Source organism: Anomalospiza imberbis, chromosome 3, assembly GCF_031753505.1.
Source record: "Anomalospiza imberbis isolate Cuckoo-Finch-1a 21T00152 chromosome 3, ASM3175350v1, whole genome shotgun sequence".
Lineage (NCBI taxonomy): Eukaryota > Metazoa > Chordata > Aves > Passeriformes > Viduidae > Anomalospiza > Anomalospiza imberbis.
This window is the reverse complement of record NC_089683.1, coordinates 47771906-47798134: the sequence shown is the minus strand read 5'-3', so window position 1 is coordinate 47798134 and position 26229 is coordinate 47771906. Positions and strand designations below refer to the sequence as shown.

At 37.9% G+C, this 26229-nt stretch overlaps 1 long non-coding RNA gene across 1 annotated transcript in view; it reads left to right on the top strand.

Annotated features, from left to right (window-relative positions):
* The first annotated feature begins 2693 nt into the window (after positions 1-2693).
* The window catches only part of LOC137469899 (uncharacterized), a 38396-nt gene continuing 14860 nt past the window's right edge, over positions 2694-26229 (top strand). Inside the window, exon 1 of the long non-coding RNA XR_010996770.1 lies at positions 2694-2834. This is a non-coding gene — a long non-coding RNA (uncharacterized lncRNA). The remainder of the gene's footprint in view (positions 2835-26229) is intronic.

The following is a 26229-nucleotide window of genomic DNA, read 5'->3' as shown; positions in this document are numbered from 1 at the left end:
TCAACAGGCAAATTATATTCGTATGCCTACAGTCAAAGGTTCCAACATTTTGTGACAATATTATTTAACTGCTTTGGATATTTTTCCCCATCACACCATCTTTAGAGTTTTCAAATTCAAGCAGATATATAACTGTGGTGCTTAAAAGTGCATGAAGTTGTTCACAATAAGTAGACATTTCATTTTTATTAAAGCTTATGTGCACATTAGCAAGTGTGCAGTCCTGTCCAAATGGGTGCATGAAATGAACAGAGAGCTGAACACCAGGCATCTGCGCTACGCATTTTTGCAGCGGGAGTTACTTAGAACTAGCTGTGTCTAATCCTGTGGATCAATTTTCATTGTAATTTACAAAACAGGAGAGGAAATCCTGAAGAAAACCTTTTGTCTCAGCTTCATCCAACCCCAAATTTAGTTCAGATACTCCGAGTCTGCTGTGATACAAACAAACAATTCATTGTAGCTCAGGACGCACAAGCTATGCCTTTAAAAAATGCACTAACATGCTAATGTAGATTGATCCTGTTTTACTGAGCATTAGAAAATTTGTTTCACATGACACAAGAGTCAAAGTTTAATTTCTGTCAGTTAAATTCTTAAAGCTCAGATAAGAAAATTCCATCCCACTGTAGGTATAACAAAGCTGTCATGCATACAGGGCACGTAAGACAAGTTCCAGATAATAGTATTGATGGCTGCAGTCCCAAGAAAGCTAGATATGCCTTCTAAAGGTGAAGATGTGCCATGTTCTGAATAATCTGGTCTCATTTACAGTGTTCTGATTTGTTTTTTGTGGTAATTGCGGTGAGGCTAGAGGTCTGGTCTCCAGACAACTGCAGTTTAATGATGTTTGGTTGCCAGTGAGTTATCTTCAAAACTCTACTTAGCACAGAAAAGGATATAAAAAGATGATTTTTTTTTTCCATTTTGTGAGAAAGAAATCATAGAATAATTTATGTTTGAATGGATCTCAGGAAGTCATCTGGACTAGATGCCAACCCTCATATCCACTTGTTGACCTTGCCTCTGATTCCAGCTCACGAGTTTGCTCTCTGTCCCTCAGCCATTCCATAGTTTTGCCTTTTCAAATAACTTCTCTGTTCGTGTTTCATGATTTTCCAGTATCATTTTACATTGCTTATGAAACATTTTGTCTCCAGCTCTTCACTACTGCAGGTACAGTCAATGATAGCAAAAAGCAAAGAGCTTCTGACAGTGTGCTGGAGATGCACATAAGCCAAGTCATTACCCTCTTTTTCTGCTATGCTTGGAGAGTAAAAAACAGGAGAGACATTGAAATTCTCAGCAGAGAAGAAAAAAATCAGAAAACACAAAATCTTGATGTATATGTAATTAGAATGCAATGTAACTTTCCATTTTTTGCCAGAAAGTAAAGTCTGTTGCTGGATACTTGTGGAATTATTTGAAATAATGTGAAAGGAATGAAACAAAGAAAAAAAATATGGCTTCAATAGAAGAAAAGGGACTGAATAAAGTTTAGGGAATAAGATTATGCATTTTGGGTGCCTCTCTAAATATAATTCCAGGGAGATTAATATATATACATATGGAATATCTAAGTTTATATATTAGTAAATAGCTGTTCATCAGAGTAGTTCTGTCAGAAAAGTGTGACTTTCTTAACAATTTTTTATTATTCCAAATTTTCATCACCATTGTCTGGGTAGACATTAGGGAAGAGGGTGCAAAAATATTCTTACATCCTTTCTGTATACACATGACAGTATCATATATGCTCAAAAGAGGTTGCAGGGATGTGGGGAATCGTTCTAGTTTTCTTATGAAAAATCCTGATCTTCCTGAAGTTAGTAGAATTCAAGGAATCAGAAATTCATTCATTTACATCGTGATACATTGAGGTGTTTATATAATGTTGCCTTATCAGTTTTTGGAGGTATTCTTATAAATACACATTATGAGTGGTCTTTCAAAACAAAGCTTCTGTTTTATATCAAAGCCTTGAGATTTAAAAAAAATTCTTCTCTTTACATCTTTTATGCTGAAGTAAACGGTGAAACAGCAGAAATTATTTCATAGCTCCATTATAACTGGAGTGGGATTGCTCCAGCATATTGCCTTCATGAATGAGGCTGGGCTTCATTGTTTAAATGTCTATATGGAAAAATGTGTCTTTTCCCAGGGTATCTCATCCCCAATAACAAATACATCTTCCATTTATAGCAAATTAGCAGTTCTGTAATAAAAAGAAGCTTGTATACCAAGGACTTTGTGTTTATTCTCCAGTTTTCAGTAGTTCTTCACGTTTGTTTTGAAGCCAGACTCTGGGAATGGGACACTGAAATCTTCAAGTCAAATGCATGCTAAAACAGGACAGCCTGCATAACAAATTAGACATGAAAAATACATGGCTATCCCTTTCCTTAAGAGGCAATTAAACCACTTTCGTGGATAAATAGCCTGTAATTGTTATGGCAGTCAGGAAGAAGATCCAGTAAGGAGTTTATGTAGCTAAAAATGAAACAGGAATCAAGTAATCTCTAAGGAGAAAGACGGGAGGAGAGCTAAACACAACTTCTGCCTCAGCGACCATTTCCCTTCCAGACATTTTTTTTTCCTTTTACATGAAAATTGAAAAGTGTTCATGGCTTTAGCAACAGGCTTGTGGTTGTTTTGTGTGTGTATGTGTGTGTGTGTGTGTGTGTGTGTGTGCGTCTTTTCATATGATAATGAGAGATTCTATGGCAACCATTGAAAATGAAGGCCTGGAAACAAAAGCTGAAGCAGCAGAGGATCAGTGCATATTCACTGTGTCTGCAAGAATAACGTTAGGCAGAGACTCCCTCTTCAGAAAGGTATCTGATGGCAGCCTCTAAAAGGGACTTTGTTTTAACTCAGGCACAGTTAACTCACTCGACAGTTACTGACAGGATTCCATTACTTCCAAGTTTCACTATAGGTTGTTTTTGTTTGGTTGGTTTTTTTCCCACAAAAAAAAACATATCTATGGTAGATATGCAGTTAATAAGTGGTTAATGCTGGTCTCATCATACTTCAGGGGTGAACAACAGAAATGAGAGACAGAAAAGAAGAGGTTTAGCAGCCAAATGCTGCTAACTTCCTCATGACTCTTTACAGTCTCAGAAAGAATTCACATATAAATAGTATAAGCAGGATTGAGTCTCTATAGGACTGATGTAATGTGAAATCAATGCTTAATTGCAGGTTATGAGTAATTACTTATATTTTGGTCCAAAAAAGGGTTTGTCATCTGAGCAAATGGAGATATGAAATATCAAGCCCAGTTGTTTGCAGAACAGCAAATTACTGTTTTGGTGATTGTGCTTTCCCACAAAGATAAAGCATCAATCTATGTTGTGTCATGTAAAGTGATAGTGCAGACATGAAATAGCCTGTAGGACAAGTTACTATAAGTGTTCCTATTATTGACTGCAGGAAGAATATAATTTCATTCAAGCCTGACTTTGGAATAAAGCAAAACAGAAATATTTAAAGTGAGAACTGATGAAAAGTACAAAATAAGTTTAAGAGCAAATGAAAAAAAAAAACCAACATTTCTATTTGCTCTGTAATGTCACTATTTTTGTGCTACTTAGTTTAGAAACCATCACAATGCAGAGATACACTGAACTGATGATTACAGGTGATCTTGCTATTCTTGTTTCAAACATTTTCTTTTTCCTTAACTATATTACATTTTTTTAGTAAATTATTTTATTAAAAAAGTCAAATAAAATTTAGTAAAAATTATAACCAGGAAAAATCTTGCTAATAAACGTGATAATGCATCCTCTGCTTAAAGTGATACTGTGACTTCATTAGCATGAGTTTCCAACAGAATTCTGTATTACCAGAATAGTGGACAAATTGAACACCCAGTTCTTCATTTTTGCTCCTAGATGACTAACAGTCATAATATCTCATATGAGATTTAGAATGATATGCCAGCTGTTGAAAAGTATTGGTATAGATAATTTTCCTGTCACTGGTTTTTCAAAACTACTGTATTTACAAATAAATTAATAAACTCACAATGAATGAGTTCCAGGCTTCCAAATCAAAGACAGTGTAGGATTAGTTTCAGATTCATTGATAAATTCTTTTGGAAGCTTCAGGCCAACTTACAAAGATTCCAGGTGAAAAGATAAGAGTTGAAAAGGAAGGATGAAATGATAAAGAACAGTTCTCTAAATAACAAGGTTCTATTATCAAGGAAGGATGGTTCACACTGCAGATTTATTTCTCAGATCTTACCAGTTTATCTAAATATTTATTTTCCTCATACTGATATGCTCTTAGACTTTCATTTGAGTCCTGTAAATAGGTACAACATACACTCTTTTGCTCTTGTTTGTGTGATTGTGTCTTTTTTGTTCTGGATGCAAGTTCACTCCCGTCTGTTACCCTTTCATGGAAAGTTGATCACATAGCACTGTAAAAGCACACGGGCTCCAGCGACCCAGGCTTCCTTGCATGCCTCAACACCCTGAGCTCACACTCCAAATATCTCCTTTACACTCAAGATGTGTTTTGTTTTGCCAGGTAGTGGAAGCAAGCAAACAAACATGTATGTTTTATAAAGTTTCCAGAATAGCTTCTAATTCTATTTTTAACACAAAAAATGTATAGACTTAGTCAAACCACAAAACTTTCCACATTTTCCTGAGTAATTTTTCTGCTCAATCTCAAGTTTCTAACTCTAAGTTTCTTTGAACCTAGGGAAAGTCTCTAGCTGTTCAATCTTCTCCTTTCCACACTAGCCTTCTTCAGACATTGAATTCTCTCCCTCTTCCTGATCTTTCCTGTTGACAGGGGATCTGAAGATGTTGAAGAATTCAATATAAAATAATTGCACCAGATAGAAACAGCAGGAGCAAAACACCGTGAGACTGATGACTAGCTGTAAAATATTGTGTTTTTTTCTTCAAAGAAGTCTTTAATAGCAGCTTGTTCCACTGCTGCTAGGAACAGCAGCACAAAGGAAATTCCACTTTTTCTTTCTTCCTTTTTTCATGTCAGATACTGGATTTCCCCAAATAAATTTCTGAAATACAAAAGCAGAAATGATGAGTGAGGGCTTATGAAGAATTCTGACACAAATATGAAAAAAATATTGTTGCTCCTTTATTAACAAAGAGTATATTGTGTGCCCTGTGCCTCTGATTCCCCAACAGATTTGGACTTAAAATGCTTAGTTAAACTTCTAAGTTAAAATAGAAGGTCCAAAATATTTCACTGCAATTTAGTAGAAGACTACTGCTCCTCCACCAGTAACAGCAGATGTGGACACAGTCATGTCACAAAACATTTTAATTCCGGACTTGCTCTTTGTTCAGTGGGAGTAGATTTCATTTCTGCTGAGTTAAATGAAGCTTATGAAACAATGTGGATTTGATATAATTTTCATGTAACTTTGATGAATATGGTAAAACCAGTCATGCCATGTCTGGTCTGTGGTAACTGGATGTGAACATAGAAGTCTCAACTCAAGTCCCTGAACAAAGAAAGATGTCTACTGTCACTGGGGATATTCAATGATACATGGAATTATATTCTTCTTGGGCTCTATTTCTTGGCCCATGTCGTGGTTTGACATGGAAGTGATTTTTTTCAGGAAGTTGGGTCAAACCAATCAGTGGTCAAGTTTGGATATTGGCACCTGAAGTGACCACTGAAGATAGGGATACGCCTCTGAGAACACAGGGGGTTAAAAGCAAGAACTCCCAAGAGCTCGCTCTCTTTGGTTCCGGTCAAGGTGCTGTGCAGACCTCCCCTGCCCAGCCATGGGGCTGGGTGGGGGAGGGGAAGCCATGCGGCCTGGTCGAGGTGAGCTGAGGGGTAGAAGGACTGGAACTGAGCCAGCTCCTGTGGACGGAAGGGTGGAGAGAAGCAGAGATGCCTTTGTCATCCCCCCCCCAGAGGGAAGAGACAGACAGTCCGGACGGCACCTGTAACTTTGCCGGCACAGAAGAGAAGGGGTGGGGGGGGAAGGCGTCCAGCCTTGGCCTTGGGAATCAGCTGCTGGGCAGAGATATCAGCTGTCCAGGGAGTCTGAACTTTTAACCCTTTCCTGAGAAATGAAGGCTTTGTAAAATATTACTCCTCCTTGATTTGAAGTAGAAGAGAGATAGTCTGGGATCCAAGATGATAGAAGAGGAAATTGTTGAGTTAGAAGGAGATGATGGAGTGGCTTGTGGCTGGACTTTTCTTGTTAGCCATAGACTGAAACAAATTCTCCTGACAGAAGCTGCACTTAGGGGGGTGCGTAGGTGAGCCAAGAGAAGCCCTCTGTCTTCGAGAAAGAAGAAGAGGAGAAGAAGACCTCTGTTCTTGGACCCTCAGCCCCAGGGGAAAATAGGGGGGACTGTAGTCCCAAGATGAGAAACTGAACTGTTGTCTCTTTTTATCCATGGCAAAGCATCCTTAAAGGAGCCCTATGAGCAGTCTGTCCATGCACGGTAGTGAGAGCACTGTGACATGGAAAGGAGAGTGTCACACTGGCAGATTTTCTCTGGGTGGTTGCCATGTGTGATATGGAAACACAAGGGTGGCAGTTGTGTTTCCTGGGGGGTCTGTGGCACAGGAAAGACTCCTGTCTCCCTTGAAGGACTGAGTATTTGATTATCTGAAGGGTAGCAACTTGATCAGGATCCTGGGTGTTGTCTCACTGTTGGGTTTGTTTGGAAATTAGATGGAAGAAGGAAGGGTGTTTTGGAAGGTCTTCATCCAGGATTTAATGTTTGTAGTTTTTATAGTAGTAGTAGTTTAATAAAGTTCTTTTCTTTGTTATTAAGCTTGGGCCTGCTTTGCTCTGTTCCTGATCACATCTCACAGCAATTATTTAGAAAAGTACATTTTCATAGGGGCGCTGGCATCGTGCCAGTGTCAAACCGTGACAGCCCAAAAGCATGTGTTTTCTTTGCCAGTCTGCAGCTTCTGGCAATAAACCTTGGAAATGGTATAGTGTGTCTCAGAGAGAACTAGATGCCTTACTTTTCAGTAATTTATATTGAAACAGATCAAAAACTATCAGAGAACATTCCTGGGAACTGCAACTCAGTCCTCTGTAGTGCTAAAATCTTGCCACAGCAAAAGGCATGGTTTGGGCTCACACCGGTAATATTCCCAAAATAAAATTTGGGCATAATTTTGCAATTAGTAGCAGCCGAAAGCAATTCCAATAAGTGTTTGGACATCATCACTTTATTTTGGAAGGTAATAGGGTTTAATTTAATTTGAAAAGGAATTTTGCTGGGCTAAATTCCCTAAATTCCTGGGAAGAGGCAATATGTGAAGCAGCTTATTGAATCTTGCCTTCAGTTTTGGGCCCCACATTGCCAGGAAGATATTGAGGTGTTGGAGTGTGTCCAGAGAAGGGCAACAGAGCTGGGAAAGAAGTGGGAGCACAAGTCTCACATGAAGCATATGTGGAGCTGGATTTGTACATCTGGAGAAAAAGAAGATTGGGGGAACTTTATCCCTCTCTCCCAAGTACCTGAGAAAAATCTGTAGTGAGATGGGGGATCAGTGCCTTTTCCCATGTAACAAGAGATATGACAAGAACAGACTCAGGTTGTGACAGAGAAGGTTTTGATTGGGCATTAGGAAAAATTTCTTCATGAAGAGGGTTGACAAGCATTGAAACAGTGCCCAGAGAAGTGATGGAGTCATCATCCCTGTAAGAATTTAAAAGATGTATAGCTGTGCCTCTTGGGGACATGGGGGACTTGTCAATGCTGGGTTAATTGTTGAACTCAGTGTTCTTAAAGGTCTTCCAACCTCAATGATTCTATGATTCTATGAAGAGGAGAGACAAGGGAAAATCCAACATATAGGGGAATAACAAAACTGAGAAGCATTTCTATTTAGAAAAAAGTGACAAAAGAATAATGAAGAGAAAAGGAGAAGTAAAACTACTGTATTCAAGTGTTACAATGGTTAGTCTCTGCTTACTTTATGCTAGATATTGCCATCAGGCATTCTGTCGTGGGGGAAGATAAGACACTAACATTAAAGAAACAGAACCTGATACTCTTCAAGAGAGCAACATCCCTGTTCATAAGAGAAAATCTATTCTTCTCACATAAGAAGTTTAGAGGCCAAGAGCTGATTCAAATGTATTAATGATGATAAAAATCATTAAAATAATATTACGATGATACAGAAAAGTAATTTTTTAATGAAAGACAGTGTAAACAATATAAACCAACCACCATAAAAACATTGAAAAAATGCTGAAAACAACACCCCTAGCATATAAATGTAGCATATTATCACATGCTTTATGCTTTCTTTTAAAACAGCAAAACAATGCCTCTTGGACCAGATGAAAGATAAGGAGTGAAAGAGGCACTTCTAGTGCTCTGGCATGATATTTAAAGGTTGAAAACATTTTGGCTTTGACCCTTTCTGTGTGAGTCATTTGAGACCCTCTGTATCACTGTACCTTGCATATCAGGGCAAAGAGGCAGAAGGTCATAAAAATGCATTGTGACCTTTATTACAGGCAATGTGGTTGGAAACACTGTCCCTAATCCTTTACTGAATGAAAGCTTTCTAGCCAAAACCTGTCTATTAACCTAGTAATGTTAGTCTGAAAGTCTTAAAAAAAAAAACAAACCTATTAGATAATTATATCTTCTGGGTAATAGAAATAAAAAAAAAATCACTTTTCCCCCTTAAGCTGTGTGTTTTTATTTAATGTATTAAATGTGCCATGTCTATAGGCATCTTGGACTAGTATTCAAAATTCCCATAAGTTAAAGCATCAGCTTTGGGAGGATTTATTGCTCAGGTAAATTAACCTGTTGAGTTTTTGGTTTTTTCTCCCAGCATTCAGAGGGATATACAGGCTGAAATAAAAGTACTGATGTGCGTATACCTAACTTTCATTGGCATTGTATTCTGTGAAACCATAGTCTATTATTAAAAAAACCCCTAAAAAAAAAACCCCAAAAAAACCCAAAAAACAACGATAAAAAAATGTTTAAATGGCAAAAAATTGTGCCCAAAGATACAGACTCAGATTTATGTTTTCACAGAACTGGATTTTGTCTTCACATGATACATCATTTAATAAAAATGTGTGCATGTGCTTAACTTCAGGAACGAAAGTATTTCTCTTCAGGCAGGAATTTTCAGTCATTCAATGTTAAGTATGTGTTTAAATGCTCTGCTGCATGAGGTCCATCAGGATGTTTTCTTGAAAGCACCTTTTGACACAGATTTAATTATAGACACCTTATTCTAGAAGAGGAATGGGGAAATTTTCTGCTACAGTAAAATGGCACTGACTTTCCTGTGATAAATCCCTGTCCTATTGAAAATTGCAGCTGATTCTATAATCTTAGATGCTTCAGTTTTTCACTTCATATGTCATGGACTGAATAGGTGTAAAGGCAAAGCAGAGAAAATAGAAATCTTACGGCTCTGCTTTAGCCCATTTCTCTGTGCCTGTGAATCCCAGTTAATTATATAATGGAAAGAAATAGAAATTGCATGATAAATATTTGCAAGGTCTGAATCTGTTTCACTATTTCACTAGTTTTTCATTGGCTTCCCATCAGTAAGTAAAAACTGATGTACCCTCTTGACAAAAATCACATTACATTAACGTCAGTATGAGGAGACATTTGTAGAAAGGTGTACAGAACATTTTGTTACCTTGCACACTGCTGCTGGTATCACCAACAAGCGTGCTGCAGGTAGAGGTGATAACAGTAAGTATCAGAAAAAAAAAAACAACAAAAAACAGGTTAAGTATCAGGTCCCTGCTTGAGTTTGCAGTGCTAGTGTATAAAAAATTCTTTGCCAGCAAACATGGTATGGCTGTTGCTAAGAATAAAATGTGAATCTATGAAAGTAGCTCTGACTCCTCACAGCAATATTGTAACACTGACACTGTCCACAGAGCATGTGAGAGAAAAGTTGTTTCCTGTGAATGCTCATGCTAGCGAAGTGTTTGGAAAAAGAAGCATGAGCATAAAAAAGCCAATTAGTTTTTTTAATTCAGGTTAATACTTTGCAGACCCTTTTCCTCCTAGAGTTTTCACAGCTCCAAATAACACTGTTCTAATGACAAGGTTTCACATTTTTATGCTCTTGTAATTGATCTCTCCAGTACACATGCTATGACAGAAAAGTTCCCTGTGGATTATTTTTTATCTCTTAAATCTATTTCTGGAACCTGAAAAGCACCCCCCAGCCATTACATACCTTTTTTAGAAATGGAAGTTTTGAATTTCGTCATCACCTTTTAATGATCAGCCCTTTGGAGAAAGAGGTTTTGGAAGATGGCCATTATAAAATATACTACAAATACAATTCTAGCTTGTTGTATAGATTGGAATGGGGGCATTCTGTTAGAAGAAACATGTTGCCAGGTTTTACTGATCATCTCTTTAAACATATATTCACTTCTTTTCACATTTCCTGGCACTGAAACTGTTATGCAGACAATGCAGGAGACATTTCAGATTTGAGGTGATCAGTTATTCTGATTGTCAGTAGGTGGGGAGACTCCGTGTAGTGAAAACTGCTTTGTAGCACCAAAGCTAGAGATTCATATAAAACAAAACAAAAATAAAAATATATGCTAGTTTTGTCTGGGGTAGAGTTAATTTTCTTTGTAGTAATCGGTATGCGTTTATGTTTGGGATTTGTTCTGAAAACAATGTTGATAATGTAGAGATGTTCCTCTTGGCGCTGAGCAGGGCTTACACAGCATCAAGGCCTCTTCAGACATCACCCCACCAGAGAGGGGGCTGCTCAAGAAGCTGGGGGGGGGACACAGCTGGGACAGCTGACCCCAACTGACCACAGGGACATTTCATTCCATATGGCATCATACTCAGCACTTAAAGCTGGAGGAAGAACAAGGAACAGGGATGTGCAGAGTTACGATGTTTGTCTTCCTAAGTCATGGTTACACGTGTTGGAGCCCTCCTTTCCTGGGGATGACTGAATACCTGCCTGCCCATGTGAAGTGGTGAATGAATTCTTTGATTTGTTTTGCTTGTGTGTGTGTGGCTTTTGCTTCACCTGTTAAACTGTCCTTATCTCAACACACAAATATTTTTCACTTTTACTATTCCAATTCTCTCTCTGATCCCACTGCTGAGGGTGTGAGTGAGCAGCTGTGTGTTTCTTAGCTGCCAGTTGGGGTTAAACCACAACAAAATACAGTAACTGAATGTGAAAAGAAAGAAACAAACTCTAAAGAAAGTGAAGAGAACTGTGAGACCATGGCCATAACTAACTCAATCTCCACTGACATCAGCAGCTCTGGGGTTTTTAAAATTGATTTTAATGAGATTTGGACTGGATGGCAGAGGGTAAACATGTAGAACTCTGAATTAGGTTGATACATAATTGTGTAATAGGCAATTGTATGTAATTGCCATATCCAGTTAGGTTGACTCTGTGTCTAGAAGACAGAAAGTGACCAGACTGCCAGGAGTAGAAGCAAAACTCGAACTGCAAAGAACTTGTAGAAGTTTACTGAAAGTTTGTCTCGATAGAACAGGAGATTTTTGGCAGGTTCCACTTTACTTGCATGCCAAACAAGTATAGAAAGCTATTACTCAATGTGAACAAATCCTAATTTTGTTCTAAATAATGTAATGAATAGCATTTAATGCTGAATATGTCCTAAAGGGACTTGCCTAGCTTAAATTAAAGTGCTTCTATTACCAGGCATTTCTAATATTCAGGAAAGTTATTCCTTGATAAGAAAGTATTGATTGCTGTGTCTTTTGTTACCTGAGTCTTCCCTAAAATGCAAATAGTGAGCAGAAAATGTAAACATTGTACTGGCTCTGTTTTAACAAGGTGCATCTTTGGCCTGTTTAGCTCTCATGAATTGGAAGGCAGATCTTTAAGGAATACATTGTAAATTATTCTTTGAAACTTTTCCAAAATATTTTGTCTTATCTAGAAGTAAGTCTATTTCTTTGGTTTACCTGGGCATAAAGGGTTGCTATTATCTACTAATTATAATCCACTGATTGCAACATAGAGTTTTGAGTTCAATTTTATGTTATTTGTCATTAGTCACTTCCCAGGTACTATGAAATAATTTTATATTGGTAGTAAGGATATACAGAAAACCAATTTCAATTATTCAGAGGGATTTTTATTATGAATGTTTTTTAATGGAAGATGTCAGATTAGGGAATTTTATTGACAGGATTCAGTCAGCTAGTATTAGCCTAATTAATGTCTGCTGGTGTATGTCTGAGTATGTACGTGTACTTCAGTGAACATTTGCATGTCCAGGGAGGTTTTCATTGGAGTCTAGACATGCTCACATCCCTCCAAAAGAGAGAAGTCTGGCAAAGAAGCCCTCGTAGCTGTGTTTTTAGCACTTCCTGGTCCCAGTATTAACCTTCATGGGCAGCTTATACGAACCCCATCCTTTTCACTGGGGAGCTGAGATGACCATTTGCTCCTATCTCTCACAGGTGTAGTAACTCATAGGTGCTGTTTCAGCACTCTTCCTTCTAACCATGAGAGGCGCTGGACCGGACAGAAGTGTAATATATCTTGACATTTGTTCTTTAACTTAGCTCAGCCTCACAGAAGCTTGGCATGGGGTTTGCTGTAGTAAACAGACCACATTTCCTTCAAACACTTTCGTTTCTGCAATCCTGGGTGTGTGATGTGCTGCCCTGAAGGAAGCTTGCTGCTGTTGCCGTGCTTCCAATTGAACTGCCATGGCAAAACACCTTCTGCCAGAGAGGCTTCAGGGAGGGTTAGGTAATAGGCCTGGGTTAGTGAAACAGCCACTTTTAAAAAGATGTGCAATTAGGCCGTTCAGATGCTGCTTCAAAGCTGGGGAACTTTCTCAATAATGGGGAGATGGGAATATCATGCAGGAAAATTTCGGTGACCTGTATAGCAGGTAAGACAGAAATTTGCATTATGGTAGACAGGGTCATGCACTGAAGGATTACTAAGGCTCTGTGTGTCTGCAGGGGGCAAATAAGGGAAGAAGAGAAAATGGGTGCATTAGTCAGCTGCAGGATGGCTATAAAAGAGCCTTGGAAAGAGTCAATGGCAATCATAGAATGAAAACTGGACAAAATCTTTCCAGTTGAGGTAAGAAAGTATGACTACACCATGCAGGACTCTGAGGAAGTAATAATCTAAGTATTCTACATGGCTTTAGTCGGCCAAGCTCCAGCAGAATAAATTGAAATGAGAATGTGTGTAAAGAGGAAATAATGTATCAGGCAAGTGGAATACCCATGTTGCGGTCAAAGTCCAAAGTAACACAATTTAACTAAGTGAATTCTTCCTATCAGAAGGTTAAAGTGTGAAAAAAGTAGGGAAGAAAGAACAATTTAAGGTAAATGACAATGCGGGCACAAGACCAAGTATGTATAAATGTGCAAGAATTCCTTGCATTTTGGTGGAGAAGCAGCTGAACTGACCCCAGCAATACTGCACACCAAATGAGCTCAAACCAAACTTGAGCATTCCTGCACAACACATCAACAAGTGTCTGTGGGATTCCTTCCCATGTTCTGCTCAAAAAACAGTTTTCATGAGCTCAAGAATCAATCAAATTAATACATGGGGGACAAAAAATCCCAGTGAGGTCTATTAAACAGCTTTCAGCTGAAGAGGTTGACAAGCTGGGAACAAGTAAGGAAGTCCTTGAGCTAAGAAGATATGAAAGTCTCAGGGGTTGTTGCCACATGCTTATCCCATTGTTATTTTCTTCCATGGACATTCATTATTGATAGCACTTTTCAGTGTGTTTTCAGTAGTTTCTCATAAAGCAGAAAACTAATCAAAGAGAGAAACAATGGACTTAAAACCAGCCCTCTGTCAATCTTTCCCCCACCAAAAACCACCAAAGAATCCATATCCCCCTAGGCTATTTTCTTTCTACTAAACATAAATGCATGGGATTTTTGGCATGATCTTTCCTGCCTGTAGCCTGGAGAAAACAGAAGTATCCATCAACATAGTAGACAGTGACTTCAGTGTGAAAGGATAGGCTGTTTTTAAACTTGTGATAAGAAGAGCAGAAAACAGTAGACTTTGTCATTTGAGAAAGCATAGTTCAGAGGGCCTCTGAGATGCAGCGGAATAGGACAAGATGAAGGAGTATTATGAAATTGCCACTTTTTGAGGACTGAAAATTGAAAGCTGTAGCAGAAATTATTTTGGTGCCTTTGCTGCAGAAGTGACTGCTGCAACACCACAATTGAGTGTGTTCATGGATGAGATTTGTGCACGTGAAAGGGTAGCTGGGAGTCAGTTCAGTAACATGAGCAGGTGATCAGTCTCTGTAACAAATCTTCCCTGTCTCCTCCCCTAGGGGATACCTATCCATTTCTGTATAACCTGTAGTTCTTGTTCAAGAATAGAGTACAGAATTGAATCTTTCAGGAGTTTTTGGGGAGGGTTTGTATTTTTTTTTTCTCCGTCTCTATTTCTATTTTTTTTTACTCTAGTAAGGCAGGGGTAATTATTTATTTCTGTACTACATCAAAGTGGGGCACTCATATTTCTGTCTCCCAAGTACTCTGCTCCAGCAGTGATTGGCTAATACTATCTGCACCACAAAAAGGTGAAGAGAAAAGAAGTTTTACAGGAACAGTTGGAGAACAACCTGCTTCCAGAAAAAAAAGCTCCTCTTTTCTCTCTGTAACTGGAAAAATCTTTTCTGCAATTTATATTATACTGTTCACTACTGTATTTTTAGATATTCTAGTTATTTATGCAATAAATATTCTTTCTTATTGGAAATTATTTACATTAACATTAGACAAAAGTGTAGCAAGATTACCCACACCTTGCTCACTGCTTATTAGTTATGAATGTTTTTCACTGCTTGTTGCAAGGGCACATTCCACTATATGAGTTAAGGAGAAGAAAATTCTGGTCTCTCTGGTCTCCACTGCCTCAACCTCTGTCCACTCCCATAAGGCTTTTTATTTCTTCTCAGGGTGCCCTGACCATCATAACTTTGTTAATTTTTTTATACCTAAACACTGATCATGTCTTGTCTACAGCTGCAGTAATTTCTGGTGTGAAAAGCTACAGTCAAGTCCAAGTCAGGTAGCACCACTTCCTTAATGCAGTAGCATCTCTTTTAATCATTGCTTTTGTCCCTTCTGTGCTTTGCAATTATCATTCATAGTCATGTTAAGCTGACTTTCACTACTGATAGAAAAAATATCTTCACTGCCTGTTGTCAAACCCAGGTCCATTTTAATAACTTGAGGCAGCAGATGTGAAATTTTGCCCACAGCTGAACTGTGAGAACAGGGAGCATTCTGGCTGCATCCTGACTTCATGCCAGGATCCCTGTCCTCCCTAAAAAGGAAACCTGGAAGCCATGGACCCAGATCTGAGGCTGGGAGGAAACAGCGCCCTGGGGAGTACACAACTCTTCCCAGCCCATGAGGTGTTCAAGCAGCACGAAAGGCTTCAGCCCTGGCATCAGGTTCCTTCTTCCCTTATGCTGATGGATAAAACCTGCCTGCACTCCAACTGCATCTAGAATGCTCCTATTCAGAGGACATTGCAAAACTGAGGGCAAGAATCCAATGGATTGCATAAGGCTTGCAGCAGAATTTCTGGTCTTTACTGTGGGATGTCATTTATTACTTGTTCTTCATGTTGTTATTACAGGAATCATAAGATATGTTTGAAAACATATATTAACAATTTTGTTACATGGTTTTGATTTTGATAATTAACTCCTTTTAACTTCGCTGGTTTAATTCCATTAACTTTTCTTTGGAGATTTTTTTCATCAGTAAACTTTCTGTAACAGAAGTTCTTCAGATAACGTATTTTTTTAATCAAGCTACTATGGTTACTGACTATTCTGATAAAGACTTAGTATCCTGAGTGTGTAAACCTATTATTATTCAGAAAATTTCAAGAAAATATATTTTACCTTAATTATAATGCAGATATATTGATTTATGAACAATTGCTTAAAATTTTTAAGTTTCTATGATATGATATTGTTCTCTTAATAAATAACTTTAATAAACATGTCCAGATTTCAGTAAACATCAGAGCTTCCATTTAAAGATATTCTCTGCTCTTGGGTTCTTTATTAAAAAATAATTTTCTTTCTTTTGTATGACAGCTTTAATTACAATTACTTTTGAAAAAAATATATTGCAGGCAGGTTCCATGCTGCCTCACCCATGTTTGTTTCTGCAAATCACAAAGTGGAAGGGCTTATGGATTTCATTTTTTCTTCTTTTTTTTCAACATATATTAATTTCCAGTCATAGAGTATCATGTATTGTCTCCAGAGTACAATACAAGATGGTGTCTTTTTTATATAGTTTGCAATATCATCCATTATTAGACTCATTCAATTAAAAGTTGCTTTACTTATGCAGGAATTATGTCTATTAAGTAATTATACACGATGTTCATAAATAGCAAAATGTTATGAAAAGTCACATTTTTTTTCTCTAAATTTATTTCACCTGTGAAAAACTGACCTCAGACTCTGATGTTTCTTTTTCTTTTGTTTGTTTTGTATCTATTAATGTCTTCCTCCTCCTTTTATTTTCCTAGCAACACTGGCTCAAGAATGACTACTGAAATTGAATATAAATATGAAAAACACATCTATTAGGTTTAAACATAAATTACCTCATTCTATCCCTGGCCTGTGATTCCTTTTCCTTTAGCCTGCTCTGTTTCTCTGAATGCATTCATTTTTGGAACAGTTAATTTCCATACCAGATTCTCATTTAGAATGTAAGAGCTTTCAAACAAAATAACTTCCATACTCAGACATTAGCAGCAAAGCGCATCTGGATGGCACAGCCAAATGAGAGATGTGCAGCAGCACAAGTCCAGACCACAGTTTTTAGAGAAAAATTAATTGATTCTTCTCTCCTGTCTCCAATCTGAGCAGGGCAGCTGTATTTTCCCTTGCACTGCGGATGTGTGACACAGTGCAAAGGTTGACACAATGCTGGGAAAGCAGAAGAAAAGTGAATGGGACTATAAAACTCCCTCTTTTGGCTCAGTGGGGAGTCTTCAGAGTTTACTTCAGCAGGGAGGAACTCATTTTGAGTTTTCCTTAAACAAAGCAGCACAGTAAGAGGAGCAAAACTGCCTCCTCTCTCTTTGTGTGCATCTGTTTCTACTTTAATCACTCTTAGCAGGAATATTGTATGGTTTCTCATCCCTTGAATATAAACAAATCTGGTACTCTCTTCCTCGAGGATTTTAAGCAGTTCTCCAATATTTTTCTATTAATGTCTGCATGTGTCAGTCCATGATTCAACTGGTCCCCCAAAACACGCGTGCACATAGGCACACATACACTTTCAGCAGATAATCACAGGAGTAATCAAAAGCTACCAGAAACTAAGTTACCCTGTCCAAATAGCTATATGCACTTTCCTAATTTGCACTTACACCCTTTTATGGCAATGACATTTTATTGCACCATCACATCTCTAGTATCTATGGCCCTAAGTTGCCCTTCCACTAATCTACAGTCTCTGTTATCACAGATAAAAAATCTTTTGTGTCTTGAGAAACATATACAGCAGTCAGTCTCAAAGGATACCTATTATTTCATTAGGACTTTTCATTAGTGTGCTTTATTTTTTTTAGTTTTGTTCATGTTCTAAAACATCATGACCATTTATAAAACTAATCTCTGAAAAAAATAGGTTTAGCTTGGAAATCTGTACTGAAAACAGTATACGAGTGGTCATGCGTGTACTTTTCCAGTGCAAGTAGATACATTTTACTTTCAGAATTCCTAGTCCAGTTTACTGAGTCTTGTTGGATTAGCCAAGCGAAAGAACCATGTTGTCACTACAGAAGGCGTCGATTTGTTGAACCATTCAACCAGGATCCTAGCCCTAAAAGCATAGTGAGAAGCAGATTAGGCCTCCCAAAGCTTTAAGCTGCTGTCCTCAATAAGCAAGGAGGTCACTACATGTCTGCCACAGATCATAATTAGCCCTCAAACATGACTTCATTAGCTACCTACAGTGTAACTGCTAAGTTCACCACAAGTTGGAAGTCACTCAAAGAGCAATGATGCTAACAGGAACGAACTAAATTATAATCACCAGTTAATGTGACAGTGGTCTACAGTGATTATTTTGCTGTTAAAAAAAAAAACACCCCAAAAAAACCCCCAAAAAATCCCAAAAAGTCGGCAAGCAAGCAACCAAAAAACACCCAAAAAACCCAATCCCACCAAGGGAAAAAAAAAACAAAAACAAAAACAAAAAAAACCAACAAACAAACAAACAAAAAAACCACAAACCACCACATTTGTGAGAAATCAAATGCATGGACCAAGTGTCTCTCAGGACTCCTCATGCCCAGTTACCCACATGCTCAAGCGCTTAGTTGTCTCAGTGTTAACAGTGACAAACATTGCCACTGAAGTATCGCTGAAAAATTTAGGGTAAAGCAAGAACTTCTTTGACAATGTCTGCCATCAATGAAATGTTTCTTCTCACCAAAGTATTGCTCATATTGTTTCTCTTTGTCTCTGAATTACAACAGTTGTGGACTTTGTGTGGGCACAAATGATGTAGATACAGGGCCCAGAAAAGGGCTTGACTGTCTGTGCTCTTTGATTGCTAGCACCCTCCCCTGCAGTTTTGATCTGCATCAAGCAGCACTCCACGGGCAGTGCTCTGGCATGAACAGGAAATAAATCAAGGGATGTTTCAATGGACAGTGTGATGCAGGTGAGACCAGGGCAACCGTGTCCTGGCACCAACCTTATGGGCCAGGAAACAGTCCCTCAATCTCTTTGCTTGGTAGTATATTTGCAGAAAAAGCATACTCTGAGAGTGTAGGTTTCAGCATGAGCTAATCATCAGGTCATTTGAAGAGGTTACCTTTTGTTCATCAAAGCAGCTGGGACACAGTGAAACTGAAAGCCTTGGCATGGATCTGACTCTACTGCTGCCCTTGGTGCCCTGCTCCCCACCTGCCCAGGCTCCCTGTCACTCTCAGCTCCTCTTCTTCTCTCTGCAACTGGGCAGGAGACTAATTTGGCTGAAACTGGAGAGGCACAGATGGTACCAAGGTACTGTCTCCAAACATACCAGCTGCTGTAAACCTTGGAGTTTTTGTCAGCATCCCCAAAATGGCTCTGTTAATAGTCTGTGCAAAGGAAAGAGAAAGAGAGGTGAGACAGACTGATTTCTCAAGTTCTTAGTATTAAGGCAGTGAAACTTTTTTCACCTTTGTTTTTAAAAATAGGGAGTTAGTAGATTCCCAAGTTCCCTGCAGTTCTCCTCTGAGTTACAGCAGCACATTAAAAGGAGCTTTCTGAAAGGTAACCTTAGAATAAAAGAGGAGCTGGCATTTTCTTGGTGTCAGAATGGGTGGAATGATTCATCAGGAAAGAAAATATGTGGCAAAAAGTGAGACCTTTCTAAGACATCTGGTGTTTGTAAACAATGATACATAATCAGAAAGCAAAAACAAAGCTTTTCCCAGCATTGAAAGCTCATTTATTCCACCAAGTATGGTTACTGCTCCCTTCCCTATTCCTTGTATTCTCTGTTTCAGAGGAACAATAGTTTCTATAACATTCAGAGTTTAGCCTGAGAGATGAAAAAATTAATTTTGTACAAAATTAATACTGACTTTAGAAGAAAGCAAAACTAAATCATCTACATTTTGATTTTGACTCAAGAAAGCAAGAGTTTTTAAAATTCTTACCGTAACCTCTCACATATTAAATATAAAATAAAAGATCAGATAAGGAATGTAGTTGTCTTAGGGCACACAAGGCTTATATTTTCTCATACTGTCCATGTCTTTGCTCTTGTCTACATTCCTGAGGTATATCATGGGTCATAGATCCAAAAGTTGCTTCTACTGTTATTATAAGTAGATTGCAAAACCTCGTATAAAAAGTAAAGAATGTATGATATGCATAGTTTACTTCTACTACATATGCATCTAATCAGCTAAGCATATATTTTTATATTTCCTGGAATATACAATTAAAATGTAACTTTATTTTAGCAGGAAAAAAAAAACAAGCAAACAGTAAAACTCATTCTCCACCCTGGTTATGAGCATATTTTCTTTCTGTGAAAATATAAGCAACATGAAAAGGTAGTATTTTAATATCTCATTTTTGTCATACTCAAATAGCAGAAATATTGCTTTCCCCTTCCCTACTAATGATGAAACACTCATTTCATAAGTATGCAAAATCTCAAGAAATTCAGTATTTTCTTTGTAATAATTGATTTGACAATCCTTTTTAAATACAAACTACTTTATCTATCCATGCATGCATGCATCCATCTTTTTGCTATGTTTTATTTCTTAGTTCTATATTTTGTGTAGCTTCCAAAAATATGGAAGACCCAAATGAACAATTTTGTTTATAAATTGTCTCCAGGAAAGCTTTCTACTAGAATTTCATATCAAGGCCCAGTAAGAATCTATAAAACTCAGAAGTTCATAGGCATTAGAATACTTGTTATTGATGGGTCTTGGGGTCAGATTCAGCTAATGCTAAGGGATCCTTCTCCTGGGAATGAGTTTCTTCAATTATTTGGCCTTCTTCCCCAGCTAAAAGTTTTATGGGCAAATGTTGTTGCAATATCTATCTCTGAAATTACACCCTGACCATGTTAAAATGATATCATGATCTCAGGCCCTGTAAAGCCCTGTGCTAACCTGCTACACTCACTGATTAGCCTGGGACTGCTGCAGGATATAAATAAAGCTGGCAGTTGGACTAAAAGGCAACTGGTAGGGCCTGAGCAGGCTGAGAAATTTTGGCCTTGGTTATTTGTTTTCTTGCCAACCTTCAACAAGCATGATGCTGCCACTCTGTCCCAGAAACTTTGCTTTAGCCTGGTGTGAGAACAGTCAAGCAACTATTTATCCTTCTTTGAGGAGAAATGGAAGAATGGATAAAGTGTATGGAAAAACAGTGTTCAGACACTTTCAGAGAATAACAGGCTGTTAAAAATGCCTGTTTCCTGGAACCAATATATTTTGTTTTGTAGATGCTCCAACACAGCAGTATAAATACTCACATTTTCCTCTGGTTAGATACCATCAGGAAAGTAAAATTCAAGTGAAAAAAAGTGAAAGTAAAATTTAAGTATTTCTGAAACAGGTATCCTTTTCTTTGGTGGTCTGCCTGCATGTTGCAACTCTCAGCATGGAAAATTGAAAATTAACAAAAGCATTCTATATGCACAAATAAATTCCATGGGCATTTACTTAGCTTTAAAACCCCCAAAATTGATATGTACTCCTAATTCTAACAGGGATGTATGGTAGAAAATTACACAAAAGGGCATAAACACCAGATTGGATGGTCTCTACACTCCCCAGAGATAAACAAGCAAAGACCAAAGCACACAAAAAAAAAAAAAAAGCCAAAAGAAAACACAGGACAGTAATCACAAAATGTCATGTAGATGTGTGTATTTATTTCACAAAATTCAGAAATTGGAAGCACAGGACATTCCACTAGAAACTCTTTCTAAGAGATTTCTAGTATGATTTCCCAAATCCATGAAGTATGGCTAAAATTCTACACACTAGAGGGTTTTTTTGTCTTGTGGTTTACATGACTAGGTATTCTAACAGTCCGTCGTAGATACACACAAACCACAGTGATGAGTCATACAGAGGAAACTAATTCATCATTAATGAATATTAATTCACTTGAGAGTCATCTTAGCAACTGAGACGGGTTAAAATGTGTCAGTGTTGCCAACAAGGAAATACATGAGAAGTAGGCATGGGAGTATTGCCCATATTTAGCTGGCTCTAGAAATTTTTACCAAAGACCTACACTTCTGTGTTAAACATGTCAGATGCAGCCAGCTGGGAATGACAATAACACCTCAAACCTTTCCTCACAATTGAAAGGTAAAATCCAAACAGAATTAGTATCTGTAAATCCCCAAGTGTTTTAACAGCGCTTTCTGTCTTTGATTTGAAATGCATTTTGTGCAATTGATATAGAATGAAGGGGCCAAGATAGATAGACTGTAAAAGCATTCATTTGTCAGCCATGAAGATGGAGTTCAGGATTAGTCTCTAGCATTAAGCTGCACCATCGTTTGGGGTTTTTGGTCATGCAGATGTGAGGTATACATTTCTGATTATGTTTTATAACATTTTAAACTGCCCTCCCTGAAGCATTACAGTATACAAATCTTCCTAGGTCAACCGATATTTTATGGAAAGCAAAACCCTTCATACCTCCACCCTCAAGGATAGATTATTATTTTGGCAGAAAAACTGAAATATTTGTTGTAAGTAAAAAGAAAAAAAAAGAAAAAGAAATTATTTGGCCATGCTGACATGAACAATTTTAAGCTAAGCAAAACACTGTATTTTTCCCAAATGACTTTAGATTGGTCTGTTAATTGCTGCTCAGTTTGGTAAATGTGAATGAAGATGAGAGATTGTGGTGGAGAATAGAAAGTGAAGTTGAAGAGGATGTTATGATCACCAGTTAGGAAAAGGCCAACTGGGTCCACGATTCTGGTGACTGTAAAAACTCTTTTTATTCCCTTTAACCTAATTTTCAGTTTAGCTCTGTTTGTAGCTAATTTAGACCCATTTGGTCTTGGGTCAACTTCATGTCTTAGTTTAAAATATTTGTTTCTAGGCCAGCTATTTTTCCCATCTTGCATGTAACACATGAAAAAATTCCACTAATCTGAATAAGGCTTCCCACTATATGACCATAGATAAACCTTGCTACCTTTTCCATTTCCCATAAAAATAGTTTTTGCTTCACCTGATATTCCAGATCTATATCTGCTCCACTCGAACATAGATGGACAAGAACAACAAAATTTTTTTCTTCCTTTATATCCCAATGTTTATTTCCACCATGCAAGGTTGTTGTGCTTCACCCAGAGGAGACATTTTGCACCATTTAATGGCATATTTTATTACTTGTTAATGCTCCTTAAAATTGTTGCAGGCCTTGAGCTGAACTCACTGTATCAATGCAATTTCAAACTGGTCTCAAAGACTGGGGCTTGGAGCCACAGCTGAGTTGTAAGTGCACAGTCCTCCACAAGGCTAAGGTTGACCAACAGAAATTATGCACTCAGCCTTATATCTCCTGGCTAGCATACAAAAAAAATAACCCATTTGGCCTTTTCATTGTCTAATAGTTAACATTTTTTTAGCCAATTTTGTTGAGTCAACACTCAGACTGGAGTGTCAAAAAATTGTCAACAAGTTACTTTAAACACTTTTAAAAAATTACTTTGTTATGGCTTCCTGGTGTGTGGGTTCACAATACAGTAAACTTTTTGTGTGCAAGTGTAGCCTAAATTTGGTGGTTAACCAGAGGGTACTGGGCTTCTTGTTCCTGTGTTTAGATTTCCTCTGGTGCCTAAGCTGGCCAGCTGCCTCTGAATTTTCCTGAAGTAATTTCTCTGATCATGGTGTGTCTTGGTCATCCTCTGCACAGGAAAACACAAAAACCCACTGTTTTGCAAAAAAAAACTGTGCTGCTGTCTGAGGCAATGGCTTTTCAGGTAGTTGACTATCTCAGATTCACAGAAAGTAACTGGATTTGTCTGGGTGGTGAGATTCAGTTTCCACAGAGAAATTTATAAAGACTTATTTTAATTTTTTTTTTTTCTGTTTTAATTCAGAGAAGGTGCACTTAGAATTTTATATAATGCCTCTAATGCCACCACATACAGGGGACAATTAAGGTGATCCTGGTAGGAAATACAGCAAGAGAGAAGTTGCACTACAGCAATTCCTCGCCTCTTCTTTGCCCGGAGACTGCTACATTAACGTCCAAAACATATCTGAGTTTTCGTGTACAATAGAGAGCTCTTCACAGAAAAAGCTGTTCACAACTGAGGTCTGATGTGGAGGGAATAGCAGTTTGAGATTCACTTATTTCAGAATACTCCAAAAGAATATTTTATATTAATTTGTCACCAAAACAAAGACATAGCACTTCAAGGATTGTGGAAAAAGAAACTTTATTTTTTCCTATATAATTTTATTGTTGTCTCGTGAGAATTTCTATGGCCAAATCCTGTATGGAAGGTTAGTACAGAATGCTAGTCCAGAGTTTATTGGACTAATAATGTGTATAACAAATTGATAATTCTCCTCTAACTGCCAATACCCGAATACATGCAGAAAAGGTAGCCAAACTACCTTCTTCATAAAATACATGAAACTAATAAGAAATCATAATTGAAAAAATACCTTATTTAAAAAATAGTAAAATAAAGTCTACAAGAGAGAAAATTTATCTAATTTTCATGAAGAAACAATTTTTTTCTTCTTCGATAAGATTGAAGAATTCAGGTGTATAAGCAGAGATTTCAGAGAGACATTAATTCTATCAATATTTTGTAGCAATATCTTTATTTCATCTTTCCATGGTGAGAAGACTGCCATGAATACTTTCAACTGGGTTGCCTGTGAAGAGGCATCTACTGAGATTTTTGCGGCCACAGAGTCCAATCTCCTAGGACAAGCAGTTCTTCTGGCAATTGTGTAGTTGCTCTGGGAGTATGCTGAGGCCTATCTTGTACCACCTCTTTTCTGAAGGACAATATGGAAGAAATGATCTGGGGAAAGGCTGGATTGATCTATACCCGCTTTGCTGTGATTTGCAGAGCCAGCATACAGATGAATGAGGGAAGAAGTGAAAATAAAAGTCCCATGAAACAAGGGAAAGTGAAGGGAAGGAATGTGTAATCCAGTCTTTATAATGGGCCAGCACAGCTTAATAACAAGCAGGGATGTAATGCTAAACAAACCACACAGCACTTTTTTTTTTTCCTTCTTCTTTTTACCAAGGCATTTGAAAAGAGAAAGAAAAAATTTCAGGCTTTAACAGGGATCTCTGAAAACACCTTGCTTCTCATGAGAGGCCGTCACAGCCCTCCCACACCCTTTGCTGTCCAAATAAACATTGCAAGGGAATGTTCTTTACATTCCCTGTTGAGCATGTATAGAAAAGATTGCTCTGGCACAGCCTGCTCTCTGTTGACAACAATGTTTCCTGTTATTGTGAAGGACTCACAGGCCTGCCTCCAGTCCAGATCTGGGGAGCGGTGGTGTCACAGATGTTTTTTCAGGTGTAAAATTCCTGTTGGCCACACAGGCCGTTCACACAGGATAAAATGGATGTCTTCAGCTTGGCTCAGTGTGTCTGTTTGCTCAGTACTGCGCTGAACCAGCTACTCTTTGAGGCAGTGATGAAACTAGGGAATGTGGAAGGGAGTTTAAAACCCTTCCTGTTGCATATAGGAAATGTTCTGAAAACCTTAGATTTCACTTTTTGTGTTTTTTGTGGGTCAGCTAGGGCAGGGGGGGAGAAGAACAGGGAATTGTGAGTTCAAGGACTACATGATAGGAAAGACTTTCTTTTCGCTGGAAGGATGTGGTTGAACTTTCTCCCTGAAGAAGATTTATCCTGTTGTGATTTCAAGGACCCTTGAAAAAGCCAGACTTAGAGAGCCACCCACACAAGACAGCAGCATAGCAGCTGCATAACAACACTATCATGGTTAATGACTGCAAATACAGTGTAGTATTATGGAAAGGTCACTGTGAAAGGGTATCCTGCTGTGCTGGAGCTTATGCAGGTGCTGTGGGTGTATCCATAATCGTATCATATCACTGGTGGCAGGGAAATTTTAGATACCAGCCTTCTCCTTATTAACCTGGAGAGAACTCTGCATTCCATAAACTTATTTAACCCAGACATGAGTGGTTTTACAGTACAGTAGCTACTTCACTGAGTAGAAAACTCATTTCACTGTCACTTTGATGTGCTGTCAAAATGAGTTTTTTTTTTCTTTCCAGTACAAAATCATTCTTACTTTATGAACACTTTGTTTGTATTAGATATGCAAGAATATTCCTCCTTAAAATGATTGTTTTGATGAAATGTAGACTTGCCTGATATTACTTTTCCAGTAAAATGTGGAAAGGAAAACTGTGGTCTTCTGTAAAAGTGAAAAACCGTTGCTGAACTGTGTTTGTTTAAAAGGAAAGTTGCAAGGCCTGCAACCTGCTATTGCAATGAGGGCATTCTAAGAGTTCAGATGATCCATTTCTTCATTCTTTCACTCAATTGTTTCTTCACAATGGTTCTTCAGTTTTTGGAGACAATCCTGAAGCTGACAAAACAGCCAATACTTTGTATTAATAATCAGTTGTTAAATATTTCACGTGGGAAAATAAATGGTTATTAGGCATGTATCT